Below are 27,731 nucleotides of genomic sequence, written 5' to 3' on the forward strand. Positions count from 1 at the left end.
GGGCCTAAATGTTGCACAGGAGAAATATATTTACTTTAACGGATCAGAGAGAAGACAAAGGCAGATCAACATAAAGAATGGATATTTAAAACAAAACAAACAGAACTTAACTTCGGGTGGTCTTTGAAACAAGATGATTCCGGTGGAGGTAAACACAGTACAGGATTCACAGGAGGTGATAACAAACGGGATGACAGACAAACTGATGAGCAAGCAGACAGGTAAATGCTATTAAGCTGAAGAGAAAAGAGTTCATGTACTAACAAGGAGATCAGACAGTGAATGAGTGAATGTTCCAGGCTTATATAGTGTATGCGGGTGATGAGCAACAGGTGAAAATGATTAGTATTCTGGTGATTGAGGCTGTGCAGGTGAAGTGAATGAATCTGACGGTCCGGAAGGATTCCTGACACTTAGGCTGCGTCCAAAACCGCATACTTCCATCCTATATAGTACGCTAAAATCCGTATGCGAGCCGAGTATGACCGAATTCCTAGAATTCAAAAATCAGTTAGCGAGAAATACCCGGATTACTACTTCCGGCGAGATTCTGTAGTGCGCATTCCATACACGCTGTGCTATCCTATTATGCCCTGTGAACTACTTCATGAATGAAACTGAAGCGACGCAACTGACGCAGGTAGGTCACATGACCATGACAAAATGGTGGATGTTGTACGTCCGAATTCCATTCATACTTTTCAAATTCATACTTTATAGAATGTACATTTCTAACGGCCGAGTAGTACGTTTAAATTCAAATGCAGTACCTACGGCATAGTAGGCGGACGCGGACGCAGCCTTACACTATTACACACCTCCGGTCGCTATTGACCCATTACAACTTAATACAAAAAAAGAATTAGGAAACAAATATTACATATATTTTATATAATATTTTTACTTTATTTTATCTTTATATTTGTATATTGTACAATTTAAAACATTTTTACACTGTTTTATTATTTTTAATTCAGATATTCATATTTGTGTGTGTACATATAGAGTTCACTTCTGTTTACTGGACACTCAAAAGGCTTTTCTACATATCATAAACATTTGTCCATTAAAATCTGACTAAACACAGTCGATTAAAGGACAACACCATAGACATTCATGTACAAGTGCCTCATAAAACAGAGAGTCATTTAAAAGTGTGACCTAACATAAAATCACATTGTATAAGCAGAACATCTTGAACTTTCCACAGCCCCCGGCTATTAGCAGTTTAACACATACTCTGATCACTTTTAAAGGCCAAGTGCATCAAATAGCTGTCCAGAAGCGTTAAAGAGAAGTACGGGCATGGTGAGAATTATACTGGAGATAAACCAGAACGAACGCAGCCTTAAAACACTTAATGAAACACTCTGCTCATTGTGCGATGGCAGCAGAATCATGCGGCAGGTTGGCATTTTTCCATCCTGGCACTGCGACTCAGATCTTATTTAGAACAGTAAAGCGGTCCCTTTCCAACAGTTGTGCTTCATGTGACCTGATTATGGCTGCGACGATTTCACAACCAGCGCCATGCTTAATTGCAGTTCTGACGATTTTATAAATTCTTCCACACAGCTGCACAGAAATAGGCTCATTAATATCGGCGTCATAAAATCCGATTAATTAGTCAGGCATCTGCGGAAGGGGTGGCGCAGTTAGTCGTAATTTATTTGTTATGCCCAGTCTGTTGAGGTTTAAAGACGTTATAAATGCTTTGGAATTAAACAATATGATTTAATTCTGTGCTTTAGCTCATTCTGCATAAGTCTTATATGCTAACCAAAGCTTTATTTATTGGATCAAAAAATATGACACTCAATGCTTTATTCAATGCAAAATCAAGCTTGAATGTTTTTAATTGTTGCAAATTTCTATGCATATTTTGGGCACTCATGCCACATCACAGAGAGCCATCTGCATAGTTTTATAGTAAAACCACTATCATATGTATATATATCTATATCTATCTATCTATCTATCTATCTATCTATCTATCTATCTATCTATCTATCTATCTATCTATCTATCTATCTATCTATCTATCTATCTATCTATATAATTTATATATATATAAATTATTTATATATATGTATATATATATATATATATATATATATTGCATTTCCCAGAGATGGGTTGCGGCTGGAAGGGCATCCGCTGCGTAAAAACTTGCTGGATAAGTTGGCGATTCATTCCGCTGTGGCGACCCTAGATTAATAATGGGACTAAGCCGACAAGAAAATGAACGAATGAATAAATATATATTGCAGTTGCAGGTTTTTTTATTTCCTGTTGTGGCCGACGTGTGTTCAGGGATGGAGCATCGAGGCGACCATAGGCAGCTGCCTTGAGCAGCAAAATAGTGAGCGAACCCCCCGGTCTTCACTTTCATCCGCTACACCCACCCCCTCCCTCACGGTCCTTACTTTCATCCGGTTGAGGGCGGCGTGATTGCCATTTGCCTAGAGCGCCAGTTCAGCTTTCTCTGGTCCTGCGTGTGTTTGACGCGCAAAGAAATTTGGATAAGACCAAGGATGCGCTTTTAGATGGAAAGTTTCAGTATAAGGCTATCCAGCGTTTTCTCCGGAGTCTCGTGCAATTTCGGGTGTTTCATTTTTAATCTTTAGACGTTAACAGCAGTTCACTCTTATTCAGCATATTTTCATTCAGGATGTTTTAATGGAATTTGTTACCTCATGGCGAACGGAAAGAAAAACCTCTGCATATTGGGACTCTTTTTTTTCGCGTGATCCTTTAAGGTAATCAAAAATCGCTGCTTATGGTGGACTTATGCTTATGGTGGTATTATGGACTATGGGTGTCCATGTCAAGATACTGTAGTGAAAGTGGCAGATGAAGTCGCAAGCTGTCAAAGACAGCCCTATTAACAGCCTTCAAGCTGCTTCCATGAGCCCTCACATTTCATAAGTTTGACGTGTTTCCCCTAACACGCAACTTTTGTAAAGCATCTGCTACAAGTTGCTGTGTCAGAATCCTTGCTTGTAAAATACAGCCATAGCTTAGAACACCTAGTTTAAGCAAATGTGATGAACACGATCGTGCATGTTGATGAATCTGAAAGGATCCTTAGCTCACTGGGTCCACTGTACTGCGCGCGTTGTCTGTCTATCTGTGTGTGTGTGTGTGTGTGTGTGTGTGTGTGTGGGTGTGTGTGTGTGCGTGTGCGTGCGTGCGTGCGTGTGTGTGTGTGGCGCTGTAGTTCACTTAGAATCCAACATGGAAAGCATTTTTGTTTGTTATTGGCAATGATTGTTTTGAAATTCAAATGGCACTTAAATGCTTGTGTTTTTATTTCTGTAATAAATATGGCGTTTCGTGATTAATTTTGATTAATTACAAAAAAGTGTGATTAATTACGTTAAATTTTGTAATCATTTGACAGCCCAAATATATATATTTAAATATATATGTATGAAGAGTTCAGATGCAAAAGCTGCTAAAAGCCTCTAAAATGAGCTAATGTCATTGAGTAAATACTTTAGGCACGTAGTACTGTACATGTTTAACAAATATATTTGCTTCAAATCATCTGAATCCCAGCATCAGCGCATTCAGAATTAACAGTTTGTTGGCAAAAGCGTCTAAGCACCACTTGCCTTTGACAGCAAAAGTTGCTATATCCCGAGAACCAATCAGAAGGCGTGAATCGAATCATTTGTTTTCAGTGTAGCGGCACGCTGATATGCCGGCTTTTATGAGAAGACTGTTTTATTAAGCTTTCGATTTTATTAGACAGAGTTTGATGAACTGCTTAAGCCTGTCCAACTGTCACTGAATGGCAAAGAAAACGTCCCTTACCTCAAAACTGTATACCAGAAACTGTATACCTTACCTGCAAATGTACGGTATTCATATCAAATAATTTCATCTATTTTCCATCTAATTACAAAATGTAAATAAAGTTGAGTAATTTTGATAAAATTCTGACAGAATTATTTTTGACATGGTGTATGACATGGTGTATATAATATGCTCATATGGTGTGGAATGCCTTGAGTTGTTATACTATATGTGAGTGGCCCACATTACATTACCACAACATGTGATTGAACATTATCACAATAGCCTGTTTGAACTATGCTACATGCTTCGTAGAGATCTTCTATAATTAATATACAGTAAGCAACTGTCCTCATAACTATATAGTATATTCTCACATTGTGGGGACCAAATGTAAAATGTAATAATTTAAATATAAATCCCTAAAAATATAGCAATACACTGCAAAAAAATGCTTTCCTTACTTTGGTATATTGTCTTGTTTCTAGTCCAAATATAAAAAGAAAATAAATCAATCAATCAAGAAGCATTGTACCAAAAAAATCTTGTTTCAAAAATGATGAGTCAAAATTAAATTAGTTTTTCCTTAAAGCAAGCTAAATAATCTGCCACCGAGTTAATGATAATCTTATTTTAAAATTAAAACAAGATTATTTTACTTATAAAAACTTTTGTAAAAACTCACTTAATTTTGACTTATTTCTGAAAACATGAAAATATTTTTTGTGTGTCTAAAAATTGCTTCTTGATTGAAGAAATTGTAGATATTTGGACTAGAAAGTAATAAAAGCTTTTTTTGCAGTGTACCTGTAAATGCTTGACCTTGTAAGGACTTTTTTTGTTGGTCTCGATGAGAAAAATGGTTTGAAAATACCACAGAATGAAGTATTTTGAAAGTGTAAAAGAGCAGAATGTTTTCTGTGTGCAAACAATTTAATAAAAATCAAGTCGTACATTACTAAATTAAATTTGTTTGTTTAAATTCAGCCATTATAAACTGTTTGCAACCACTTACCTTAAGAAAATGTGTAAATCCAAATAATCATTTTATTCAGTGTAGAGTTAGGGGGAAAAGGGGACAGAAAATACAGTCTGCAAAGTATAAAAATCAGTACATCTACAGGAAGTCCCTATAAAGATAGCTGTACAATTGTGTGTGTATGCATCAAAAATGCACATGTTACTATATCTGACAGATTTCCTTAAAATAGGAGTGTTAAAAAAATCACATCGGTCTCTGAAACACCTCTGCAAGAAAACTGTCACGAGAACAGTGAAATACTCTCGGCCTGTCAATCACTGCACATGTTTGAGTCTGCTGCCATCAGGGTGCCTGTCATGTCTTTTGAGTGCAGGATCTCCTCCAAAGCATCATTAGGAATTTTACCTGGAAAAGAAAATGTCAATTATTTTACTTTAAATGTACTTTTAATATTAAAAAAATATTAAGGATATAGATTTACTTGCACAATCTGATAAAACTGCTAAAGTGGTTGAAAAATTCTGTGGGTTATTTCACAGATAATGCTCAAATGAAAGAACACTGATGCAGCAGCTCATTTACTCAATGACCAATGCAATACCAAGAGCTGCGCATGTTACAGTATACTTGAAATGAAATGAGAATTGGTAATTGATATGTAATAGATATAATGTTTTCTTCTGGCATTCAAAATAAACACATTTGCTGTGTCCCTCTTCCTACAAAAACTATCACAGCATGTGAGCCTATTTTGTGCTTAAGGTGCTTTTTTTGGTGTGATGCCATAAACTAACTACTGCAGATCCTACTAGATTGGATTGCATGATTCAGTTAAATACTCTCCTCTTTTCAAGCTAATTAGAACATTTCAAATGCATAAAAAGCTCAGCGAAAACGCATCACTGTCTATACCTTTTACAAACGTTGTTTTACATACTTTCACAAACGTTTATTAAATCATGATTGTTATTTTTTATTTGTTTGTTTCTTGGCTTCTGATACCAATAATGGTCGATTGTATAAAATACTATACAGTACTATCTATCCATTGGATCCATATAACATTGAACTGTCAAGCATTTTCATAGAAGCACAAGTGACAAAGGTGATAACTGCTATTCAACATTTTTTTTTCACTGCACAGCTTTTATTTTACATAATATATATTATATATTATAAATATGTGGACGTTACCAACATATATTGGTAACGTCCACACAACTTCAAGCTGTAACATCATTAGACGTTGATATTTGGTTAATATTAGGTTGCGTTGGAAAGGATTTAAAATGCAACGTCTGTTGGACATTGATGTCGGCCTGACGTTAGGATCTGACGTCAACCTGATTTTTATTTCCAAACAAATTGCAACATCCCACAACATTGAGGTACAACATCAATCTGACATCATGTTGACGCCCTGTGCCTGCTGGGTATGTTTTTATTTTTTCTCATGGCATCTTCTACTGAAGAAAAACACATTCCAGATAGCCAAGAGCAGGGGTATCCAAACTTTTTGGGCCGATATACAGTATATATGGATGAATGGATGGATGGATGGATGGATGGATGGATGGATGGATGGATGGATGGATGGATGGATGGATGGATGGATGGATGGATAGATGTATGTGTGCACTGCAAAAATGTTTTTCTTACTTAGATTTTTTTTGTCTTGTTTCTAGTCCAAATGTCTAAAAATTCCTAAATCAAGAATATTTTTCTAGACAAGCAAAACATATAGTCTTGTTTTGAGAAGTAATATGCCAATATTAAGTGAATTTTTCCTTAAAACAAGCAAAATAACCTGCCAATGGGGTAAGCAAAATAATCTTACGTCAAAAGAAAAAACAAGATTAGTTTGCTTACTCCATTGGCAAATTATTTTGCTTGTTTTAAGGAAAAACTCACTTAATATTGGCATATTATTTCTCAAAACAAGACTATATTTTTTGCTTGTCTAGAAAATACTTCTTGATATAAGAAATTTCAGATATTTAGAATAGATATAGACAAAAAATCTAAGCAAGAAAAACATTTTTTGCAGTGTGTATATTATTATGGAATTATTTTATTTCGGTCGCCCAACTGTGTTTCTAGAAAGACTTAAGTTTTTTAAAAACTTGAATCTTCTCTGGGCAAATTACAGTTGCAACACTCATCCTTTATAAATTCTCCTTCAGTGAAGGGTTTCCTGTGCTGTGCGATTAGCTGAGCTACCTCATAACTAGCCACACTGCAAAAAATGCTTTTCTTACTTAGATTTTTTTGTCTTGTTTTGAGTGCAAATATCTAAAAATTTTGCTTACCCCATTGGCAGATTATTTTGCTTGTTTTTAGGAAAAACTTAGGAAAAACTTAATATTGGCATATTATTTATTAATAATTGGCAAATAAGAAAATTCTCCTTTATTTAAGATTTTTTAGATATTTGGACTTGAAACATTTTTTGCAGTGCAGTGTAGAATTTTCTTGCATTTTAATAGCACAAAAAAACTGCTGTTGTTGAGCTGAAGGGGCTGCTAATTGTTTTACTTTTTGATCTCGTTCTGCACCAGTGTAAGAGCTGAAGGCCTGATGCTTTGTTTCATAATGTCTTTTAATATTATATTCCTTCATTACTGCAACTGATTTCTGGCAAATTAAACTGATACATTTCCCGCTGACCTCTGTGAAGAAAAATTCTTTGCCCCAACGTGACTGAAATTCTTGCTCTGACTGTTGATTTTTCTTTTTCTTGGTGCGCCATGTCTCGCCAAAATGTGATTATCAGTTATGTTTCCTTCAGTTTGGTCGGTTAGTTTTACTTCATAACAAGAAGTGCTGCCTAATTGAAGGCGTGTAATAGCGACACCGGGTGGTTATTTATTGAATTACGTGCATTTTTGTACAGCGGGCCAGATTCTATTAATATTTATAAAAAGCCTCGCGGGCCGCCACAAAAATTATTGCGGGCCGCAGATGACCCGCGGGCCGTAGTTTGGACACCCCTGGCCTAGAGAGTGAGTAAATATTCATTCATTCATATGTTTTCTTTTTGGTTTAATCCCTTTATTAATCTGGGGTCGCCACAGCCGAATGACCACCTGGTGCTAAATAAACAAAGATTATTAATTTCTGGGTGAACTTTAAAATTAAACCCCAGAAAAGAGTTAAGTGTAAGGAGTGTGTAAATCTGGTCTTTAATTAGATGTTGTGGGCTTGACTGATATTTTTATGCATGAAAGAAAAACAGTATATTTTGAACAATTTAAAGGCTACCAGAATTGTTCTGGTTTAGCATGGTCCCTTTAACATCTCTAATGCACACACACACACACACACACACACACACACACACACACTATATCTCTTCATCATCCTGTCTCTCACAGACACACACATCCACACTGGTAAAACCCCATTATCAATCCGGACACAGCGACGCATCAATGCGACAGGATTAGGATGCTGAGGCTGAATCAGGGAGGCATGATGGGAATACAGAGACAATAACCATCATGATGAGAATACAGAGAACACTGAGCACCTCTCCAGTACAACACCTCTCAGCTTCCCAGAAGACACACCGCACCACCATTCTGGAAATACATCAACTGATATGAATACCTCTGCCACAGCTGATGTAACTTATGAAGTGATATGAAAAGGAAGACAGTAATGCAGGTTACATTTTACAACATAATATTAGCGCCAACAATAATGCTGAGATGCTGCGTGTGGTTGCCATGGTGATGGTATACAGTGACTTAAAAGGAAAGCTCACCCCAAAATATAAATCCTGTAATCATTTGGTCACCCTTTACTTCTTCCAAACCTATTTGAGTTTCGTTCGACTGTTAAACACATAAGAAGATATTTAGAAAAATGTTGAAATGTACAAAAAAAAAATGTGTTGCTTTTTCAAACTACTTATGTAAAATTAGCTTAAACAACACAATTCTTGAGAGTTTTTTGGGGCAACTTATTTGTTTTATGTCCAGTTAAATTGGTTAACCTAATTGATTTGTGTCTCGACAACTGGAATAATTTGTGTGGAACCCTGCAATTTTTACTTTTTTTTTTTATTTGATTTTTTAAAAAAAATTTTGCAGTGTAGTCTAAATGTGCATTTCAATAATCTACCTAATTAGGAGACCAGTTTATTATTATTATTATTATTATTATTATTATTATTATTATTATTATTACTATTACTATTATTATTATTATTATCATTTACCCGCTTTGATGTTAAATTATGGACTCCATGTCTGCAAAACTAACATTTTAGATGAAATATGGATAATTGATCGACATTGAATCGAAATCGAATCAAAACCACATGAATGAGAATCAAATTGAATTGTCAAACTGATTATAATAACCAGCCATATTAATATACATAATTCAATTAATCATTTGCCTTTGCGCTTGGTAGGGTCTTCTGAATGGCCCTTAATGTGTTGTTTGGTTTCTACTGGGTTGCTTACTGGAAAAAGTCTTTGTAGTTTGATAATTTGGAGAAGTAATTGCACATGTCTCTTAAACAAACAGGTCATCTGAGCGATCAGTCATGTTTCAACACTCTCAGGGGGGAAATCTCAACTTTTGCACCTGGGGTGTCACTTAGGTTACATTTTATTTAGCTGTACTTTTTATTACATTGTACTCAATGTGTACTTACCTAAGAAAAGAATTGGATTTTAGATTCAGGTGTAGCTTTAGTGATAGTATTTATTACCCAGTTTATGTAATATATGATAAGTACATTGCATTATGTATATACAAAACGTAACTGAAACAAAGTGCTTATATCTTATGTTTGTGTAATCCAAGTTAGGTTTTTTCCAACCCAAGCTCATTGGGTTGGGTAAATGTTTTTTTGCAGTTTTTGTTCTAGCATAAATGCTGCTGTCAACTGACGGACTGACCGAATGACTGATCCCCTACCGCCCTTCCCTAAACCTAACTGATAGTGTTTTAAATATCCCAGATTGACCCACCCATCGCCTTCCCTAAACCCAACCGATCATCGTTTGAAAATCACAGACGCTCTGTGTCTCAAGTCTGCCAACATATACGGCGAGTCACTGGACAAGACTGTTTTAAGTTTATACAGGTTGATTGATATTTTAAAATATATGGAAACTTGTTGCCCTAAAAAACCCACTTTTGAAGTCATTTCAAGTTTATTCTACTTAACATTTCAATTGTGTTGCATTGGAAGCTTTTAGTTTAGTCTACTAAATGTTTTTAATTAAATGCTGTTGAAATTTTATCTACATTAAACTTGACATTTTTTTGCTGTTTTAACAAGTGTACCTGTACTTGTATGTTCTACCATTCAGCTACTAATAAATACTTTAGATACTAATATAAACTCTTTAGTGGCCAATAAAGTACAAACGAGTATCTTTTTAGGTATGGCTTTTGTACAATTTTGTTTTCTTGCAGATTATGTATTGAAGTATAACTATTAGCATTTTTGGATTTGCATGAATTAATAATAATCAAACATGACAGATAGAATTACCTGCCTTACAAAACTGATCAGAGTGAGAAATGGCTTGTTTAATATGTAGTCTATTAATGTTCCACCTTCAACATTGCCGGAGGTAACAAATGACGACATTTCAAGACCTTCAAGAGAGCACTTATTAGATCTATTTATAAACTTAATCCACGTAGGTTACATAAGCATTCATTTATGCTTTAAAAAGTCTCATATGCATATGAAGGATGCATTCATTCTATTCAAAACAAGTCAAATAAATAATATTGACAAATAATATTTAAATGTAAAATAATTGATTTTGTAATTGATAAAAATGGGTCAGTTGTCATTTCTGTGTGTTTGCATGGTCTCCCCGTGTTAGCATGGGTTTCCTCCTGGTGCTCCAGTTTTTCCCACAGTCCAAAGAAATGCGCTATAGGTGAATTAGATGATCTAAATTTGCAGAGTGTGTGTGAATGAGTGTGTATGAGTGTTATTAAGATATGAAGTCATCTGGTGAAATTGTATTCATATCGCAATTTATATTATATCGCAAAATAAACAAATATTGCAATGTTAGATTAGAATTCGTCTTACAGATACATCTAAAAAGCTGTTTAACGTGTAATCTGAGTTTGAATACTGACGCATCACACAGGTAATAGTTTTGATGTTCATTGTTTATCTGTATCTATTTTCAAATCTCTCAGCGGCAGAAGTAGAGCTTTTAATGCTTGTCAGAATGATGCTGGACTCATACATTGCCTGAGTGCTTTCTGATTACTGTTGATGGCAAAGACAGACTCGATATCCAGATATTTTGGATTCAGAAGTGCAACAAAAAAGGAAATGGAAGCTGCACACGCTGATAGAGTTGCGGCTTCAATGCATCTATGATGAGGCGTCATTTCTGATAGATTTCGGCTTCTTGAAATCATCTTCGTGACCCTGGTGATATAGAGATCTCTTTTTTGCTCCAGTTTTGTTTGATTTGAAAAAGCATCAGTCTTTTTCTCAAATATGATATCAAATATGTAAGAACTAAAATCGCATTGCAGTTGATGTTACTGTGATCATATACATAATTCTTAGATTAGGCTAATTAAGTTGTGCTTACTTAGGGATAACTACATATTTTATGCTGGTAAGTGATTGGCTAATTTGTTGGGATTTACAATGTTGGCTTCCAGAGCAGACACTAAAAAAAATATTAACTGGATTTACTAAAAGTGTTTCTAAGCTTTATTTAAAAATAAGTATTGAACACATCACTATTTTTCTCTAGTCACGTCACTACTTGAAATTGTCACCAGATGATGGTGACCACCAAATAAATCCATACAGTATATGTAAAGAAAACAAATGTAATTCGTTTGCAAATTAAGTTATGCATAATAAAATTAAATGATACAGGAAAAAAGTATTGAACACATGAAGTAAAGGAGGTGTAGAAAAGCAGTGAAAGCCCAGACAGCAGCTGAAATCTCTCAGTAGTTCTTCAGCAACTCTCTGCCTTTCGTCAATGTAAATTAACATTATCAGGATGGTGAAGATTAAACCAGGGTGGACATTCCACCAAGACAATGATCAAAACACAGCCAAGGAAACTCTCAAATGCTTTCAGAGAAAGAAAATCAAGCTGTAGAATGGCCCAGCCAATTACCTGACTTGAACCCAAAATAAAATACAAATTAAAGATCAGATTTGACAGACGAGACCTACAGAACCATCAAGATTTTTACACTCTGTTGAAGTCACACCTGAGCAATGTATGTGACTTCATTTTCCATAATAGAGGTGTCTTTAAGCTGCCATCAGCAAAAAAGCCTTTCATATAAATTATTAAATACGTTTCAGTAGTTTAGTAACTTCCCATTGTGTCATTTCATTGTTATTACTGTCATTACAAATCATTTTTTAAATTTTTTTGTTTTTTATTTTTATGTTTGTATTGTTTTGGTTTTTACCAAAATCTAGTTTAATTCTATGTCAACAGCTCCTTTAGAATTATTATTCCCAGGACAAAACATTTTCTTGCTGTATAAGGCCTGAATTTAACAAATTAAGTTGTACATTAATATTTTTTTATGTTTGTTTAAATTCAACACATATTAGTTATTTGCAACCACTTAACTTTAAAAAAAATTTTTAAATCGTTTATTTCGGGCAAGGCAGTGGCGCAGTAGGTAGTGCTGTTGCCTCACAGCAAGAAGGTCGCTGGTTCGAACCTTGGCTCAGTTGGAGTTTCTGTGTGGAGTTTGCATGTTCTCCCTGCCTTTGAGTGGGTTTCCTCCGGGTGCTCCAGTTTCCCACATAGTCCAAAGACATGCGGTACAGGTGAATTGGGTAGGCTAAATTGTCCGTAGTGTATGAGTGTGTGTGTGGATGTTTCCCAGAGATGGGTTGCAGCTGGAAGGGCATCCGCTGTGTAAAAACTTGCTGGATAAGTTGATGTTCATTCCGCTGTGGCGACCCCGGATTAATAAAGGGACTAAGCCGACAAGAAAATGAATGAATGAAATCGTTTATTTCAATGATAATTGTTCAAATACTGTTCAATATTTGATTTAAAAAACTCAGTTCCATAAACTCTCAAATTTACTTTAAGTACAATAATATTACACATCATTTTAAAAAAAAAATTGGAGATGCACACAATGGGCTCTATGGGAAAAGCTTAATGTGACTTTTCAATTTCACAAGGTTGTTTTAACAGCATCGATGTTGTAATGTAATTACAATACAATTAGTTACATAGACTTAAGCATTCATTTAGTTGTTCGAGCGTAAAATTACATGAAAGAACGTTGTAACCACTAGCGTTGTCTGTGGCAAAGCTAGTGCAAAAATTCATGGCGGGGGAAATAATATATAATGCAGTGCTTCTTGTCCGATCTGAGACCCACTTCATATCGTATATCTAACAGGCAGTGAAGATTACTAATTTTTAAAGAAATCAGATCTTAAACGTGACAATTTAGTAATGGAAAGACAGTTCACCTGAAGCCCTTGGGCTGCCAGGTGAAAATTAAAAGTCTGTGTGCATATAGCACAAACACAATTTTACCACATTCTCACAATTTTACCACATTCTCAAGTTATTTACTTGTTTATTGTATTTTTTGCCTTTTTTGTTTTGTTTTGTTTTACTTGCTTTCTGTAACCGTTCTTCGATCTTGAAACTGTCGTAGCGCTCAACTCCGCTTTGCGTCTCAAATTCTCAGACATACACGACGAGCCACTGGACATACTGATAACAGGGGGGGAAAATGGCGTCATACTGCCCTGTAGCATTCGTTTAAAGACACACATTCCTCTGGCTACATAATTTGAGATCTCCAGAAATTTATATACAGCTACACTGTAAAAAAAATGTGTAATTTCACGGTTTATATATAAAAAAAAATAAACGTAAAATAATGGCCGTTAAATACTAGAAATATGCTGTAAAATAACAGATATTAAATTACAGAAATTTGCTTAAATTTAGATTTCTGGTAAACTTTTGTTATTTAATATCCGTTATTTTAAAGTAAAAAGTTTTCCGGCTCCCCAGCTACCTGAAATAAACTGTAAAATTACAGATTTTTACAGAATGAGCCTATATGTTGTTTAATTGCAAAATTGTTTGTAAAATAAATCCCATTTATCTCACTCAAATTAAGTCATTTAAATTCTGCTGAAATCTGCTGAGGCTTCTGTTGAATTCCGCAGACTTATATAGCTTATTGGTTTCTCATTTGCTCTGACAACTTTCTAGAGACTCGAAGTGTCAAGTATAATCTATGCCTTTGAGCCTGTCATAAGCTAACAGCGTTTGGGGATTGAAGATAATACCGGCGCTCTATCCAAACAAATTCCCATGTAAAATTGACCCGTGCGCCGACCCCGTCACTCACAGATCTGTGTGATGGGAGAACGTGGGAATGCACTGATCACAGGGGTCAGAGGTCACAAAAACCAAAGATTGTGATTCCTATACTTCTATTTTCCTCCACCTCCTCACTCGCTCCCTGCAGATGGAGTCAAACATGCAGCATGAACTATGAAGACCTAAAAATCAAGCGAAGCCGCTCCACTGCTGACCTGCGGGCCAGTGCAGCTAAAACTGAACACAAATGGAGCAAAACAAAGTTTACCGTTGGAAAAAAAAAGATAGGAGACCTGTAATTTGACCTCTGAAGCAGTTCGTTTTGAAGAACAGCAGACAAACCCATTAGCTTACGATGGCGGATCCAGCTACAGGTTGAAAGCATACAAGAATTTCAGTGGATGTATATTTATACAACCAGAGGAATGGGAGGGCGTTGTGTTTTTTTTTTAAAAACCAACATAGGTGTAATATTAAAGCCACAACCCACACACAAACACACATGCACATAACACACTCCATCTCTGAGGCTGATATCACTCTAAACCATCTCTAATGGAATTTGTGAGCATGTTTGCCAAAGTGAAGCTATATGCTGATTCGCTGGATTACATAAAGCTTCCCATAATGCCTTGATCTGTCTCAAAATTTAATAATGTCAACACCGCACTGTGAATTTGCTCGTGATTACAAGCTGCTGCTTGTGCGATTTGGATTTTTGTCGAGTGCATCCTCCTTTCACAGACATTTGCATTTTGATTTCCATGCCAACAGATCAGCTCTTCTAATGAAAGATAAATCATTTGATTGGGTTTTTTAAAAAAAAAAAGTTGTCGAAAGAGTCTATTAGGGCAGTGGCTCCCAACCTTTTTTTGCCTGAGACCCCCTTTTCCCCTGGAAAAAATTTGTAAGGCCCTCCTCCACATTTAATGATATTATCGCTCATATAAGTTTGCAGTAATGATGACAAAAAAAAATTGTTTTAAGCAAACGGTATGTTTATTGCTATATCTAGATATGTTTATGCACAAATAATAGTCTAATTTAAACGATAAAAGCAAAACTTTAGTAGTCCATTTGTAACTGAAAAACATAAGCCTTTGGCCTTTAAATTGGCTCTATTTGAAATTCAGTAACAAAAGAGCAGTATTCACACTGGTATATAAGGGGCAAAAATAATTTATTATTTATAACAGTTGCTGCGAGGCGGACCAGTGAGACTCTCTTTTTTGTGGAGGACAGATAACAAATTTGTCAAATTTGTCCATTTTTGGTCAGCTAGGGCAGTGGTCCACAACCTTTTACAACACTTGACAATTTTACCGCAGACTGGGGGGTGGGATTTAGTATTTCATTGTTTGCTAGGCGACCATCAACTGTTTTCTCAGAGGCAAGCTTACAAAACATTGCTGTCACTCTGATACAAGTTTTATATGGAGAAAATGACAAAGCACTGCAGTATTTGTGTGTTCTGTGTTTGTCTGAGAAAATTAGTCTCACCGAAATGTGAATATTCCATACAAGCTGAAGCTGATTGGTCAATTCTTGCCATATGGCCTGCACTGCACACGCCACCCAGGGCTCATTGGTGCGAATGCGTCACGCTGCTTGGAAACAACAAACTTGTGCAAACTCTAGAAATACGTAATGTGCAAACCGCCCCTAAAAGGCCGCCTTCATTTGTAATCTGCATCAGTTGATCTTGCAGAGCCATGCTGGATTCACCTGATTTTTTGACAAATGGGTTGCGGATCTATTCCTTGGCAACCTGCAGGTCGTTCACTGGTCGTTTGTTTTGCCCTTAGCAAATACTCTTTCCAAAGACGTCTGTTTATTAGTCATTACGCTGCTTATGGGTTAAATTTGGGCGCTCAAGTGACCGAAATGTAAGCGAGAGAATATGGCCATTTTTAAAAAGACTTTTCAGAATAAAAGATCGGTGAGACTCAAATAATACATAAAATGGAAATAATTAATGATTTCTTGTGCAGCCCGGTACCAATTGATCCACGGACCGGTGGTTGAGGACCACTGAGCTAAAGATAAAAGTAACTAAGGCAACTTGATCATTCTCCTAATTGTCCACTGCTAAGATTTTTTTTAAATATGACACGACCCCCCAAAAGCTCGCTGAGGCCCCCTTGTGGGCGGGGACCCCCTTTTGGGAACCGCTGTATTAAGGTGAGTTGAAACAAGATGGACTTCATTTTGAGCGCCATCTCCTGTTCTGTTACACAACCTTATTGATTCAGAAGTTGACAAATAGCACAAAGTGGCTATGCTATCTTGTATCATTTGAATAATCTATACAGTAAAATCTCAAGTAAAATACAGACATAAGCTATTGTATGTTTTGTTTGCTAGATACATTTTTGAAGTGTCAAACACGACCCAGGAGTTAGGTTTTTTTTTTTTTGCAGTTTTTTTGCAGTTTTTTTTTTTTGCAGTTTTTGTTTTTACAAATCCACCAGAGGCTGCTGTGTACTCTTTTTCAGATCTCAAATTCTTTCGCGGGTGCCATTCACACCTGCTGTTCTCACGTAAATCCACCAGAGGCCAGTGTCGACTGACTGACTGACTGACCGACTGACCGACCGACCAATCAAAATCAAAGCACTCTGAAGCAAATTTTCATTCAGGATGTCTCTGTACATTGCTGCATTCATCTTTCCCTCTATACTGACTAGTCTTCCAGTTCCTGCAGCTGAAAAACATCCCCACAGCATGATGCAGCCACCACCATGCTTCAATGTAGGGATGGTATTAGCCTTTATTAGGCATTCACTTCGAAGAGTTCAATTTTAGTATCATCAGACCAGAGAATGTTGTTTCTTATGGCCTGAGAGTCCTTCCGATGCCTTTTGGCAAATTCCAGGCAGAGAGTGGCTTCCGTCTGGCCACTCTACCATACAGGCCTGATTGGTGGATTGCACAGATGGTTGTCCTTCTGTAAGGTTCTCCTCTCTCCACAGAAGACCGCTGGAGCACAGACAGAGTGACCATCTGGATATTGACCACCTCCCTGACTAAAGCCCTTCTCCCCCTATCACTCATCTTAGATGGCCGGCCAGCTCCAGGAAGAGTCCTGGTTGTTTCAAACATTTGTGCTTATTGGGGCTTTCAGAGCAGCAGAAATGTTTCTGTAACCTTCCCCAGCCTTGTGCCTCTAGATATTCCTGTCTCGGAGGTCTACAGCCAATTCCTTTTTCTTCATGCTTGGTTTGTGCTTTGACATGCACTGTCAGCCCTGGGATCTTATATAGACAGGTGTATGCCTTTTCAAATTATGTCCAATCAACAGAATTTACTACAGGTGAACTCCAATTAAGCTGCTGAAACATCTCAAAAATAATAAGTGAAAGTGGAACGTACCTGAGCTTAATTTAGAGCTTCATGGCAAAGGCTGTGAATTTTTATGTACATGTAATTATTCAGCTTTTTTTTTCAATACATTTGCAACAATTTCTATTTTTAAATGGATTTAAGCCCAGAAATCTTGCTACCTGCATGAACAATAATGAAGTCAAAAATGATTTTGACAGTCTTTTATATAAACATACTTTACTGTTCTTTTACAGTTCTAAATGTGCTTTAACATCAAGCTGATGCATATTATGGCAACTTTACAGCACTATGCAATCAATTACAAAAACTGACTGACCCAAAATACTGCACGAAAGGTGTACTTTCTGTGGAACACCAAAGATATTTTGAAGAATGATTCAGGTTTTTTTTTTTTTTTTTGTCTAAAACAAAACCACATTGACTTTTATTATCAGGACAAACAAGACATTTTTCACAATAAGGTCATACAGGTCTGGTATGGCATGAAAGAAAGTGAATAATGGGGGAGAAAAATAACTTTTTTAGGGTTGAACTATCTTTTAAAGTTGCGAAGGGTATATTTTTGAGTAAACACCCAGAAATGGCAGGCATGAATCTTCGTAAAGTTGCACTTTGTACATTGTTGTTTTCTTTTCTGCTGTGCAAAATACAGAATGGTGGAGATTTTGGCAGCATTCTGCACGCACAGGCTTAAATGGGTCGAGTGTCTTTCAGGGGCACAGTGCTGCTGTGATGGTTCACGGATCAACCCATCTGAGGTTTGAAAATACAACAGCCCAGATCATTAAACACTAGACCTCACCACCCCGGGTTGCTCATTACAGGTGCTGTTGCTGTTCTGAAAGTGTCAGATTCACAACTTTTTTTCCTTGTAAACTTTTTACAAAGTTATGCAGTATTACCTTAAACAAACATGTTCCTTATTTAAATACATTAAATTTCTCCATATAAGATAAAATAAATAAATAAAATAAAACATTAAAAATACAATCTCTTAGTGATCTAGAATAGTTTTCATAACTATTTCAAACTCAGTGAAAGTTACAAAATACTAGCCATCTTGCTGCTAGCAATCAAAGAATCTTGAAGTTCTTTTGAATTTCACAAAAAAACTTGGCCAACTCAGACCAAAAGAAGGCACGCTGTGTGAAAGGACACGAGAGACAGAGCAGCAGAAGAACTGCTGATGCCCATCTCCTCACGGACCCGTGTTGAACCTCAGACTGAAGGCGAGTCTACAAAACGCAACAGTCATTATGACAGATGCTCAGCCCCTGGCCTGCCGACAGCTTGCTCCTCCTACTTTGAAGCTGTGCTGCTTTTGATCTTCTGGTTTTCTGACTACAGAAGCAAGAGGAGGCTTGAAAAAGTGAGGTCTCAGTGTAGTCCTCGCCCGTGTGTCAGCAGCTTCAAGTGTATGTGGGTTAGTATATGACAAAATCAGAACTGTCAGTTTTTGATTTGATTAACAGAACTTAAACTAAAAAAGAGACTCTGTAGTGAATGTTGTTTACTTGTTTTTTAAGCTCCTGTATGCACATATAATGCCCTATAATTGAAAATCTGGAATATACCAAGGTATTGACCTTATTCTAAAATGCGGAAGTGCGCCTGTTTTCGCAAATGTCTTAGAACTTCCGTTTCAGTCGCCTATGGGAGAAATGACTAGGAATAATAAACGGCAAAAAAACGGTCAAACTACTTGCTCTACAAACAAATGTTTGCATGACTATACAGACCAAGCAGAATAATATAACAAGGAAATATCAGTTTGCAACATCAAACAGCGAAACGAGCAGTTTTAAATGTCTTAAAATTAATGGAAGTGAATGAGACCGGAAGTCTCGTGCCAAAAAGATTCAAATGGCTGCGCCCGCTCGTCCTTGGAGAATAAGGTGCATACAGACACCGCTGTTTCCTTGTTCTCATATAAATTTCATTAGTGTTATACCCCGGGACAGTCAGAATGGGCCAATCAGAAGGCAAAACAAACTGTGACAAGACTATCAGGTCATGCACTGCTCATTAGCATGTATATCTACTTTAGGTCATTCATCCGGACCTGACGAGCAGCTGCATCATCAAGAGCGCACTAACTCAGATGCAGCTCTGAGAGCATAAAAAAGCTCTGACATCATTAATATGCACGTCTCAGGCTTTATTGTATGAGTAAAACATTTTCTAGTGATACAACAGAGATAATTTTCCTCCCTTAGTTATTTTAAACATATATTTCTCTTAGGCCGTACTCACACTAGGTACAGTTTCCTCGAATCGGGCCAATGCACACTTGTCCCCCCTCCTGTCTCCCTCGACGGCCCGCACTCACACCACAAATGGGCCTCGGCACGCTTACCTCATCGCTGCTGAGCTGTTCAGTGAGAAGCGCTCTCTCACTCAGCAACACAGTGGAGATTTCTCTAGTTATATCGTTTCAGTCGTTTATTATGCAGTGACACGCAGTCAGATATTTCGCCGAACAGATCCGCCACTTATGGCGCTCAAAAACAATCATAATGCTCTCGTGCTGCAGGAATGAGGACGTTTGCTGAAGCCACGCAACTGTCTAGCTGTGAGGAGTTCTCATCTTTAATAATCTACGGCAGTTTGCGTTCACTGAACAGTAAGAATGATTAATAAATCCATATGAAACAACCCCTTAAAATTCACGTCTCGCTTTCAGTTTCGGGCTTTGGTGCGTTTTGCACTCACACACAAGCGTACCGCGCCAAAGCCCAAGTAAACCGCGCTCAGGCACACCTCTTCCAACCGGGCCAGGGCCGGCCAAGTGAACCGTGCTTGAGCCCGATTCAGCGCACTCACACTTCTCAAACGATCCGGGAAACGGGCCTGTGCACGGTACGGATGGCATAGTGTGAGTAGGCCCTTACTATGTATGTGGGACTTTTATTTTGAAAACATGAGGCTTAATATTGTTTACTGTTTGTTACAGGGCAACAACAAGTTCAAAATCATTTCAAAAATCCAAAAAGCAAGATTTTTAGATTACACATTCATTCATCTAGAATGTAGAATTCAGATTTCTAAAATGCATGGCGCTGGTGTGTGACCTGCAGGCAAGTTTGTTATTTTATTTCCAATAGAGAGACACTCGCGTGAGACAAAGACGTTCACACTTTTTAGCTGCACCTAGTTAACATCACACTCACAGGGAGCTTCTGTGATTGTGTGAAATGTAAACGGCTGAAGTTTAAGATACAGTAGATGCATTGAAAAGTACACTAGTTTGCAAACCTACCTACAAACAAACTAGGTTACATACAATAATTACGATTACAGCGATCACGTGGTGAATGTTGATCTTGTGTTGAGCCCAATGAGCCTTACATCTAAAAATAGAGCAAGGGTGTTCCTTCGGTGACATCGCTTTGACTCACACGCTGAAAATGGCGAATCAACAAACTGAGGATATGGTGATACGTGCCTGTCAATCAATTTTTGTGGGCGGGGGGAACGCACTCCTACGTCAAGTTTTTATGTTGTTAAATTGAAAAAAAGACCTGGTTGTGTGTATATCACCCCAATATCACCATTTTTTTTCACCATAGGTGCCCTTTAATATATTATTATATTTAGAATGTATACATTTATTATTATTTGCAGCATTTTTAATGTCAAGTTTTTCTCATTGCCGAGTTTAGGGTGATGTTTCACTCTCAAATCATTAACAATCACTATAATCGTCATATTTACTACATCCCACATGCACAGTTTTGGGAGATCATCAGTGCTTTTCTAAGACCTCCTTCGCAGTATAATGACATTTTGGTTGTCTGACACTGCCATATTGCATTATGGGAGTGATCCTATATTACTAATTGCTTACACCATTCAGAGTAGAGCTTAATCAATAATGTCAAACAGATATTTTAGGATGACTTTTCAGCGACACTAGGAGCTGAAAGAGCTTTATTTTTTAATCATCCATGTAAAGGTAGGGCAACCCATAAGTGGCCCAAGCATCACTTAGTCACATTTCTCGTGCCTTGTTGTTTGAGTCTGATAAGGCAGAGCAGTGTAAAGAGCATTATCTCTGACAGTCTTGGGCTTTAACCTCCCTCGCTCTCGCTGAGGCAGGACTGCCACGGAAACTGCCATATGGTTGCCTAAGCAACAGCTTCAAATGAGATTCTATTATTAATGACTTGAGAAGAAAGTCTCTCTCACACTATTTATCGATTAGTCAAGCCCAACCCCTGCGATCAAAATGTCACCCTGGATTTTTCTCTAGTCAAAACCCCATGGATTTCTGAGTCAATACAGGAAATCAAAAGTGAGATACATTCTGTAGTTGTAGATTATTTATTTAGGATTTCAATTTTTTTGGACTGTTGGGAGCATGTGAGGGATAAAAGCAGGGGTGCTTAACCCTGTTCCTGGACATCTACCTTCCTGCAGAGTTCAGCTGCAACCTTTTTCAAACACATTTGTATTTAATTACCTTTAGATCCTACTTAGCTGGTTTAGTTGTGTTTGATCAGGATTGGAGCTGAACTCTGCAGGAAGATACAGTTGAAGTCAGAATTATTAGCCCACTTGTATATTTTTCCCAATTTCTGTTAAACGGAAAGAAGATTTTTTGTACACGTTTCTAAACGTAACAGTTTAACTCATTTATAAAATTTGATTTATTTTATCTTTGCCATGATGATAGTACATAATATTTTACTAGATTTGTTTCAAGATACTAGTACTTAGCTTAAAGGGCATCTATTTTACCCCTTTTTTAAGATTTGGGATAAGTCTTTTGTGTCTCCAGAATGTGTCTGTAAATCCTCAGCTTAAAACACCCATCACCCATCACATCCCAGGTGCGTTTTTTTAATTTTATTTTTTGCAGTTTTTGCAGTTTTTCTTTCTGCAAATCCACGAGAGACCGCTGTGTGCACTTAAGGAGATTTCAAACTTCTCTTGTAAGTGCCATTCACACCTGTTATTCTCGCCTAAACCCACCAGAGGCCGCTGTTGACTGACTGTTTGACTGACTGACTGACTGACTGATTGACTGACTGACCAACCGATCAACTGACCCACTCTCCTCCTTACCTAAACCCAACCAATTTAAGCGATTGACCCAGCCACCCACTTCCCTAAACACCAAGGTTATAATGGATTTTTCATTAGTTTTAGTTTATGTTTCGTTTTGACTTTTTGTTTTTTAAATTCAGTTTTTATTAGTTTTTAGTGGCAGATTTACTAGTTTTTATTAGTTTCTATATTTTGAAATTATTTAATTTTAGTTTAGTTTTTATTAGTTTCAGTATTAGTTTTAGTTTTTTTTTTCTAAATAAGGATATTTGTTAGATTCAAGATTCAATATCAACAGAATAAAATTTTATAATAAAAACCATACTATCAACCATACATTTTTTGAAACCTGTATTCAGAGGACACATGAACACTATCATCTACCAATACCATATACCCATCCTCAAACTCAAACGCAGCAGCCCACAACTGCAGCCTTAAGTAAAATGTGTGTGCAAGGCAAATGTTAGATTAGATACACAGCAGCGATGGGAAGTTCAGATATTTAACGTAGATGTTTGTACTCAACATGGCAAATTTATGTAGTCAGCAATAGTAATTTCAGTCAGTTAAAACATCACCATGATCTGAAAAATGTCTTACAGTAAAGTTTTGCCACCTAACTGAAGCATGATTCACTAATTCCATTACGATTTTCTGTAACGAAATAAACTCACGTTTTTTCTTCAAATCTCTCTCACTTAAGCCCTCGTTTTACCCATGCTGCAGTTGTTCAAGTTTAGTTCAGTCACAGCAGGCTGTCATGTACTTTTTGTGTTCGGTTCACTGAATCACGCATGCGCAGTATTATTGGTTCACCACTTCTCAAATTGATCTCAGTGTAACGTTGCAGTTCTAATAACTGAATAAGAGTTAGGCCTGTTAAAAAGTAAGTAGTTTGTGGATAAGTGCTTACATTCATTCATTCATTTTCTTGTAGGCTTAGTCCCTTTATTAATCTGGGGTCACAACAGCGGAATGAACCGCCAACTTATCCAGCAAGTTTTTACGCAGCGGATGCCCTTCCAGCCACAACCCATCTCTGGGAAAAAGTGCTTACAGGTGAGGCGAATTGTTTAAATGATTCTGTTCAGTTTGGTGAACTAGTTCAACCGGTTCACTTAGAAGATCTGGTTAAAAAGATTAATTCGCGATCGCGATACAGAAAAAAAAACTCATTATGATGATTGATGATCACAGAACGCTGAACAGGTCTTTTAATCCTGATTGCTTTGCGCACGTCCTGTCTTGTTATGATATGATTATACACATTACTACGGTTAATACATGTTAATACGGCCATGTTAATACGCGGCTGCCAATCAGTTCATTAGACAGGGAAACAGCATTCCTAAGTCATGTTGTGGTTGGCCTCAAAATGAGAGGAATTTGGATCCTATTTTAACAATGGGAATTTTAAAAAATAAGACCCACTATACCTACACACAGTTCTGTCCAAACAGCTTACAAAAGATGATTTTCATCATAGGTGCCCTTTAAAGTGACATTTAAAGGCTTAACAGGGTTAATTAAGGTAATTAGGCAAGTCATAGGTTAATGATGGTTTGTTTTATAGACAACTGAAAAAACAAATGCTTAAGGGGTTAATAATTCTGACCTTAAAATGTTTTTTAAAAATTAAAAACTGCTTTTATTCTTGCAGAAATAAAACAATTAAGACTTTCTCCAGAAGAATAAATATTATATGAAATACTATGAAAACTTCCTTCCTCTGTTAAACATCATTTGGTAAATAATTAAACATTTTGCTTGATTTCTGCTGCACGAAATTAAACAAGACATTTATTATATTGTTCTTGGAGTCCAGAAAGTGTCTGAAATCAGTATACTTTTTTCTTTCCTTACGGCAAAAACATTTGCTCTGTCTGGATGCACTTAGTAAGGGTGTGCTCCTGTCACACATGTGCACTTCAGTATACCGACAGAAAGCAGGTTAATGTGTTTACATGCTGGGTGAAATTGCAGGGCAAAAATCTAGCTGTGCCAATAGGTTTATCCTTAAGCCTTTTATGACCATACTCATATAAAGGAAGAAGGTTTAACATGTTTATATGACGATGTGGATTAAGCACAGCCAAGTTAAGAACGTTAAAGCAAATGACTTTGCTTTAAACACAAATAAAAACACTGACAAAACAACACAAGTACATTCAGGCTATCTTTCATTCCTTCAGTTACAACCTACACAAACACTTCATACCTGCACCACACTCAGATATAAGTCAGATCTAATAATCCTCACTAATTAATTATTTCTATTTATTTAATTGTCTCCATCATCACCCACCTGGATAATGTGACGACCGACACAGAAGCAGAACGCCCACTACACACCTGCTATCAGCAGAGCGGAGACACGGAGATGTTCAGATTAGCACAGAGTAATTGACTTGGCAGGGTGATTGATCACTATCTGGCAACCCTAATCATGGTTACAACCTTACCATGGGACTTTCATTGACCACAGAGACTTAATTAGTTGTTTCATCTAAAATTAAACAACCTTTACCATCACTACAGGGTGTTGTAAAGATGAGCCATACCTGCTGGTCTCACTAACACTTCTGACTCCCACATAGATCCCGATCAGGCTCAACCATAATTCAGCTCAGGTTGAAAAAGGTGCAATACTCTTTACAAAAAGGTTGTATTAGTTAACGTTAGTTAATGTATTTAGTAACATGAACAAACAATGAGCAATATATTAATTGCTGTATTTATTCAGATTTGTTGATATTAGTTAATGGAAATATTGTTCATTTTTAATGTTAACTCACAGAGCATTGCCTAATGGTATCAAGCATGATCTTGGATTTTATTTATGCATTATTAGTGTGCAATTATGATTAATAAATGTTGTACAAGTTGAGTTCATTGTTAAAGAGACACACAATTTATTATTATTTATTTTTTTTTATTTTTTTTTACTGTTATTATTTTTATTATTATTATTGCTTCAGACTGATTTGAAATCCACGCAGCAATCCAAGCATCCCTTGATTCATATTCATATTTGTCACCATTTCAGAAAGCTAACTTTTAAGATGCAAAATTTTAAGGTCAGCAGCAAATATTTGTCTATTATAAAATCATACTTGTATGTAGTATGTGGAAAAGTAATGTGAGCATAGTTGTATGTCCAAACTCACAGTAAAAGGTGAGATGTACATAATACATTCAGCGAGATTCTAAAGCAGGGTTCACCAAACTTGTTCCTGGAGGTCCGGTGTCCTGCAGATTTTAGCTCCAACCCTAATCAAACACACTTGAACTAGCTAATCAAGGTCTTAGGTATACTTGAAACACCCAGGCAGATGTGTTGAGGCAAGTTGGAGCTAAAACCTGCAGGGACACCGGCCCTCCAGGCCAGAGATTGGTGACCCCTGTTCTAAAGCATGCAACCAATAGGTTGTTTTCATTCTCGTGTTTCTGGTGACGCACAAAATTCAGATGGAGGGCACGAAGTAAAAAACTGATAGGAGACTCAAAGGAAAGTTCATATTTTTGCGATTCATTCATTTATTCATTTTCTTTTCAGCTTAGTCCCTTTATTATTCTGGGGTCGCCACAGCGGATTGAACCACCAACTTATCCAGCATACATTTTACGCAGCAGATGCCCTTCCAGCTGCAACCCATCTCTGGAAAACATACATACACACTCATTCACACTCATACACTACCGACAATTTAGCCTACCCAAATCACCTGTACTACATGTCTTTGGACTGTGGGGGAAACCGGAGGAAACCCACTCGAACACAGAGAGAACATGGAAACTCCACACAGAAACGCCAACTGACACAGCCAAGACTTGAACCACTGCGTCGCATTATTTTTGCGATTTATACCATATTTCAAAAGAGATATAATAAGAAAATAACCACATATGTTGGCCATGATCCTAATATTATGAAGAAGGCTGAGTTTTATACTGAATTAAAATATATTTGCCTGTCATCAATGCAGTAGATACGGTATAAGCTTTTATGTTACATGAAAAAAGTACTAGGGTAAATACTACAGTGTTTGGAAGCATTATATCTATAATTACCTGATTTAAACTGTCATAGTAATTTTAACAAACTAATTATTCAGTGAAGTTTATTCATAAACTAATTTCGAGAGGATCAAGTGATTATGATTGAACACGGCTGGTTCTGCATTAGCATGTATGATCCACCAATCAGGCCATTCCTAACCCATTGTAAAGAGCCAGGGTTTTTCACTACAGTCATCTTCGATTTGAAGAATCCCCCTTCCACCCCTACCTCTTCACCTTTCCCTCCATAGGGCGGCATGGTGGCCCAGTGGTTAGCACTATTGCCTCACAGCAAGAACTTCACCGGTTCTAGTCCTTTAACAGGCCAGCGGACGTTTCTGCGCGTAGTTTGCATGTTCTTCCCGTGCTCATGTGGGTTTTCCCCGGGTCCTCCGGTTTCCTCCCACATTCCAAAAACATGCACAACAAGTGAATTGATCAATCTAAATTTAGCACTACAGTCAATCTCTCATCCTGCAGCATACCTCTTCATACTATTCATTTTAGTCATCAGCTCTTTTCAAGGGGGGAGTTGTCGAGATCTACCTGAGCTCAAGGCTCCGCTCTCGCCCTGCAAACGGGAGGAAGTCCAGGGCTAAAGGACCTTTTGAGCTCAGGGCTCTCTCCTGGGACAGCATGCCAAACTTGCTTATAATCAATCATCAGCTAAGTGTGAACTCTTGAAATAGGCTTCAGTTTCTGTAGTTATACACCATCACAATGCACCACAATTTACACTAGCATTATTACTACAATTTATCAGTTTACTATGTTAAAGTATTTTGTAGTATTCACTAACAAAGAGCTGTACACATTATACGCTTTGTGGTTCAAAAAAATTAATTAATTTTGGAAAAAATGTGGAGAAAAATGAAGCGCTATGAATACTTTCTGGATGCACTGTGTGGCCAATTAGTTATGACAACATATGTTGTTTTAGTTTTAGTTCATTGTAACTTATTAAACTAAGCTAATCATGTTCTAACTGAATTTTATAAGTTACACAAGCTGTTTTAAGGCAGTTTAACACAATATAAGTTCAATGTAGGTTCATTTGGTTCAGTTAAAAATATGTAAGGCAACCAGTGTTTTTTACAGTGTAGTGATGCCAACAAACATGTCAAAACCAAGACAATTTACAGCTT

General features: G+C 36.9%; 1 protein-coding gene across 6 annotated transcripts in view; it reads left to right on the forward strand.

Moving 5' to 3' along the window:
* Nucleotides 1-27,731, forward strand: part of LOC147843368 (uncharacterized) — a 413,390-nt gene that overhangs the window by 334,903 nt on the left and 50,756 nt on the right. The gene's annotated exons all lie outside the window — the stretch shown is intronic.

The sequence above is a fragment of the Danio rerio genome, chromosome 6 (genome assembly GCF_052040795.2).
Source record: "Danio rerio strain M-AB ecotype USA chromosome 6, GRCz13ab, whole genome shotgun sequence".
NCBI lineage: Eukaryota > Metazoa > Chordata > Actinopteri > Cypriniformes > Danionidae > Danio > Danio rerio.